The following is a 6,333-nucleotide window of genomic DNA, read 5'->3' as shown; positions in this document are numbered from 1 at the left end:
AAATGCATCCGCTGCCCCCGTTGTGCGGCGGAGACCACGCTAGCGTCGGGAACGTCGGCCCGACGCACAGCGACGGGTTGTTCCCGACGCTAGTGTGAAAGTAGCCTAACAGGTAGCAATATCCACGGTTCAGGTTTAGCATACACTTCCCTGGAGTGCTCCCTCTCCAGACACACACTGAACATTGAGGGTATGTGCACACGTCAGGATTTTGTCAGGCTTTTCCCTCAGGTTTTGGAGCCAAAACCAGGAGTGGGTGATAAATGCAGAAGTGGTGCATGTGTTTCTATTATACTTTTCCTCTAATTGTTCCACTCCTGGTTTTGGCTACAAATCCTGATGAAAAATCCTGACAAAATCCTGACGTGTGCACATAGCCTGAAAGCTCTAGCCATCAGCCGTTTAAGCCCAGACCATGTGACTTCTCCATCATATGACTGATCACATGATCTTGACAGCACACAGGTCCTGTAAGGACTCTGCAGGTGGAGATACGTGGACATCCTCCCACTCGCTCTATGGATGTCCACTAAAACCAGGCCATAATATAACTTTAATCCTCTATACACGTAGTGCGCTGGAGGAAACTACTTCATCACTTCACCAGTGACTCTGTCACACCTTATAATGCACTAAATATTGAAAAGACTGGTGAACCAAGTAAGAATCAACAATATTTACCTACCTGGAATTCCAGAATTACATTAACCATGACCGGGGAAAGTGGTGGTAGGGATGGTACCAAGGAGGCCACATATTTTTGAGAGGAGAATGGGTCCTAGTTTCCAAGAAGGGACCTGCAATTTAATATTCTTTGAGAATAGCCACATTAAATCACCCACACACAGGTCCGAACCCAGCAAGCATTTTCATTCAGCCATACTCTTGTTTCTGGACCCCGTCCTCCTTCAACTACAGGCATTGTCAGATTGGCAATGTTAAACTGAAAAATTATACCTGGGGTGAAGAAATCCATCTCGTCGTTCTAGTGCAATTAGTGTTAAACGTTTTCAGTTAACCCTAGAACGCATACCTGGGGCCTCGCAGGCCTGACAGGTTACTTGTTTTCTATAAAAGTACTTTAGTTAGAATTTTGAAAATCTAGGTAATCCTCAGGTATATAGTTGTTAGTAATTTCCAGTTATTCATATATTTTTATGTTACAGACATTTCGGTATAACAACCTTTTTTTGGGACTACCCCATATTCACGCATCTGGGGCCTTTTAGGCCTGTACTAGGTTTACATGTGATACTTTTGTTTACATGTGAAGGCAAATTACGGAGGCAATGATCCGATATGGAATACGCTTTCTGGAACATCCAGAGCAAAGAGAAAAAAAAAGAAAGCGCTGCTATATTTGTCCAGCAAAGAAGGAAATCGGAGCGTTTCTGTTCTACTTGCGGACAAAATGTATGCAAGGAACATTCAGCCGAAAAAATAATATGCGAGAATTGTCGGGGGAATATGTAAAGTTACAAATAAATATTCCTGCACCAAGTTTGCTACAACCAAAAAATGTTTTCATAAAAAAATTGCATATAGAATGCCTATATTTGGCGTGCCCGTTTACTTACTTTTTTGATGTTTTATGCACATAATTATGTTTTGATATATACACATCTTAGGCTGTGTTCCCAGTAGCGCTGGGGTTCGCCAGAAGGGGATCCGTAATGGATCTGACCTTCTGGTAACTCCAGGATTCCGCCAGCCTTAGCTGGGGTCACCAGGAGGTCAGATCCATTACGGATCCCCTCCTGGCAGACCCCAGCGCTAGTTGGAATGCATCCTTACCTTGCAATTGTAAAATACATTTTGAAAAGTATTTTTATTTGAGTTATTCCGTGTTATTTGCACACAGGCCTAAAAGGCCCCAGGTGCGTGAATGTGTAGATATCTATGGGTATGCGTTCTAGGGTTAATGAGCTGCTCGTGCTCCGGGGCGGGACTGTAGGCAGGGTCTTATCTTGGTGCTCTCAGCCAGAGAAACCAAGAAAAGACCTAACCACAGGCCTGCCCAGAAGCACAGTCAGTCTCTATGACGAGGAACTTGTGTATGATGAGGAACGTATGTAAGAATGCGTTTCAATGGTGGACTAGCGGCTTTTTCAAGTGTAAGATGCAATTTTTTTTTTCACTTGAAAAACACTAGTCCAGCTTTGAAACGTGTTATGGAAATAAAAAAACATTTAACTCATCTTGGTCCCAAGGATTCTTTATTACAGCAGCACAGCTTTATATTGTGTTATCATCCAAGCTGGTCAACTATCCAGAAGGAGATCATCCCCCAGCCACGAGGCAGCAGCAGCTGCTATCATCAAGTATTCTTAGGAGTCCTGCATGCACACAACCAGCTCAGGTGAGCACCTTCCTTTTACTTTCCTTTGTAGCTCAAAAAGTATCACCCAATGGTCTTGTGCGCTTTTTGTTCCCCTGCAGCTTTTATATTACTGGAGTAGCACCTGGCATCCATTTGGAGCCAAGTCTAACCATACTATCAGAGGCTCTAGCGAAGAGTTAGGTGTTCGCCTAGTCACCCCCCTCCAGGCTCTTTTCTGTCCACAGCACAGTGGTTCCACCAGGGCCGGACTGGCCATAGGGCAGTTCTGGCAAATGCGATGGCAGTAGTGGGCCGCTCGAATGTGCCGCTGTCGGCACACTCCCCACGCTGTCGCGCCACACTCCCGGCCCCGCATTCAACTATACCGGCGTCATAGACGCCGGTACAGTTGAATGCAATGATGGAGGAGAGAGCGTCTGCTGACGCCCCCTCTCCCATCATTCCCCGCTCTGCCTGCCGCTGACACTGCGGGTGCGCGATGACGTCATATCATCACGCACCTGCTGTGTGACCGGGCGGGCAGACTGCGACTGCTGAGGCCGGAGCCAGGAGCAGCGCGGGACACGAGGAGAGAGGTGAGTAGAGTGTTTGTTTTTTTTTATCAATGAGTGATGACTGGATTGTGGAGCTATTGGGGGGGGGGCGCTGCCTGCCTGCATTACATTCTATGGGGGCTGCCTGCCTGCATTACATTCTATGGGGGCTGCCTGCCTGCATTACATTCTATGGGGGCTGCCTGCCTGCATTACTTTCTATGGGGGCTGCCTGCCTGCATTACTTTTTATGGGGGCTGCCTGCCTGCATTACTTTCTATGGGGGCTGCCTGCCTGCATTACATTCTATGGGGGCTGCCTGCCTGCATTACATTCTATGGGGGGCTGCCTGCCTGCATTACATTCTATGGGGGGCTACCTGCCTGCATTACATTCTATGGGGGCTGCCTGCCTGCATTACATTCTATGGGGGCTGCCTGCCTGCATTACATTCTATGGGGGCTGCCTGCCTGCATTACATTCTATGGGGGCTGCCTGCCTGCATTACATTCTATGGGGGGCTGCCTGCCTGCATTACATTCTATGGGGGGCTGCCTGCCTGCATTACATTCTATGGGGGCTGCCTGCCTGCATTACATTCTATGGGGGCTGTCTGCATTACATTCTATGGGGGCTGCCTGCCTGCATTACATTCTATGGGGGCTGCCTGCCTTCATTACATTCTATGGGGGCTGCCTGCCTGCATTACATTCTATGGGGGCTGCCTGCCTGCATTACATTCTATGGGGGGGCTGCCTGCCTGCATTACATTCTATGGGGGCTGCCTGCCTGCATTACATTCTATGGGGGCTGCCTGCCTGCATTACATTCTATGGGGGCTGCCTGCCTGCATTACATTCTATGGGGGCTACCTGCCTGCATTACATTCTATGGGGGCTGCCTGCCTGCATTACATTCTATGGGGGCTGCCTGCATTGCATTCTATGGGGGCTGCGTGCCTGCATTGCATTCTATGGGGGGCTGCCTGCATTACATTCTATGGGGGCTGCCTGCCTGCATTACATTCTATGGGGGCTGCCTGCCTGCATTACATTCTATGGGGGCTGCCTGCCTGCATTACATTCTATGGGGGCTGCCTGCCTGCATTACATTCTATGGGGGCTGCCTGCCTGCATTACATTCTATGGGGGCTGTGCTGCATTATATTGTATGGTGTCTGCCTGCATTACATTCTATGGGGGCTGGCTGCCTGCATTACATTCTATGGGGGCTGCCTGCATTGCATTCTATGGGGGCTGCGTGCCTGCATTGCATTCTATGGGGGGCTGCCTGCATTACATTCTATGGGGGCTGCCTGCCTGCATTACATTCTATGGGGGCTGCCTGCCTGCATTACATTCTATGGGGGCTGCCTGCCTGCATTACATTCTATGGGGGCTGCCTGCCTGCATTACATTCTATGGGGGCTGCCTGCCTGCATTACATTCTATGGGGGCTGCCTGCCTGCATTACATTCTATGGGGGCTGCCTGCCTGCATTACATTCTATGGGGGCTGCCTGCCTGCATTACATTCTATGGGGGCTGCCTGCCTGCATTACATTCTATGGGGGCTGCCTGCCTGCATTACATTCTATGGGAGCTGTGCTGCATTATATTGTATGGTGTCTGCCTGCATTACATTCTATGGGGGCTGGCTGCATTCCATTCCATGGGCCTGTGCTGCATTATATTCTATGGGGCTGGCTGCATTCCATTACATGGGCCTGTGCTGCATTATATTCTATGGGGCTGGCTGCATTCCATTCCATGGGCCTGTGCTGCATTATATTCTATGGGGCTGGCTGCATTATATTCTATGGGGCTGTGCTGCATTACATTTTTTTGGGCTGTGCTGCATTACATTCTATGGGGCTGTGCTGCATTACATTCTATGGGGGCTGCCTGCATTACATTCTATGGGGGCCGCCTGCATTACATTCTATGGGGGCTGTGCTGCATTATATTGTATGGTGGCTGCCTGCATTACATTCTATGGGGGCTGGCTGCATTCCATTCCATGGGCCTGTGCTGCATTATATTCTATGGGGCTGGCTGCATTCCATTCCATGGGCCTGTGCTGCATTATATTCTATGGGCCTGTGCTGCATTATATTCTATGGGGCTGGCTGCATTACATTGTTTGGTGGCTGTGCTGCATTATATTGTATGGGGCTGTGCTGCATTATATTCTATGGGGCTGTGCTGTATTACATTCTATGGGGCTGTGCTGCATTTAATTCTATGGGGCTGGCTGCATTACATTCTATGGGGGCTGTGCTGCATTACATTCTATGGGGCTGGCTGCATTACATTCTATGGGGGCTGTGCTGCATTACATTCTATGGAGGCTGTGCTGCATTACATTCTATGGGGACTGTGCTGCATTAAATTCTATGGGGCTGTTCTGTATTACATTCTATGGGGCTGGCTGCATTACATTCTATGGGGGCTGTGCTGTATTACATTCTATGGGGCTGTGCTGCATTACATTCTATGGGGGCTGCCTGCATTACATTCTATGGGGGCCGCCTGCATTACATTCTATGGGGGCTGTGCTGCATTATATTGTATGGTGGCTGCCTGCATTACATTCTATGGGGGCTGGCTGCATTCCATTCCATGGGCCTGTGCTGCATTATATTCTATGGGGCTGGCTGCATTCCATTCCATGGGCCTGTGCTGCATTATATTCTATGGGCCTGTGCTGCATTATATTCTATGGGGCTGGCTGCATTACATTGTTTGGTGGCTGTGCTGCATTATATTGTATGGGGCTGTGCTGCATTATATTCTATGGGGCTGTGCTGCATTATATTCTATGGGGCTGTGCTGCATTATATTCTATGGGGCTGTGCTGTATTACATTCTATGGGGCTGTGCTGCATTTAATTATATGGGGCTGGCTGCATTACATTCTATGGGGGCTGTGCTGCATTACATTCTATGGGGCTGGCTGCATTACATTCTATGGGGGCTGTGCTGCATTACATTCTATGGAGGCTGTGCTGCATTACATTCTATGGGGACTGTGCTGCATTAAATTCTATGGGGCTGTTCTGTATTACATTCTATGGGGCTGGCTGCTTTACATTCTATGGGGGCTGTGCTGTATTACATTCTATGGAGGCTGTGCTGTATTACATTCTATGGGGGCTGTGCTGTATTATAGTCTATGGGGGCTGTGCTGTATTATAGTCTATGGGGGCTGTGCTGTATTACATTCTATGGGGACTGAGCTGTAATGCTGGATACAGCTGTAATTATATGTTATATAGTCGTGTTACACTCCCCTCACTTCTTGTAGCCTACAAGTGTACAAAGATATTATACAGTCACCATGCGACAAGTGGGCCTGTGTGACTTCAAATGCCAGGGCTGAATTTTAGTCCCAGTCCGGCCCTGGGTTCCACTAATACGTGAATTACAGATTGCTAAAGCTGTGGAACCCGCTGGCTTTT

This window comes from Ranitomeya variabilis, chromosome 4, assembly GCF_051348905.1.
Source record: "Ranitomeya variabilis isolate aRanVar5 chromosome 4, aRanVar5.hap1, whole genome shotgun sequence".
Classification (NCBI taxonomy): Eukaryota; Metazoa; Chordata; class Amphibia; order Anura; family Dendrobatidae; genus Ranitomeya; species Ranitomeya variabilis.
This window is presented reverse-complemented; position numbering follows the sequence as displayed.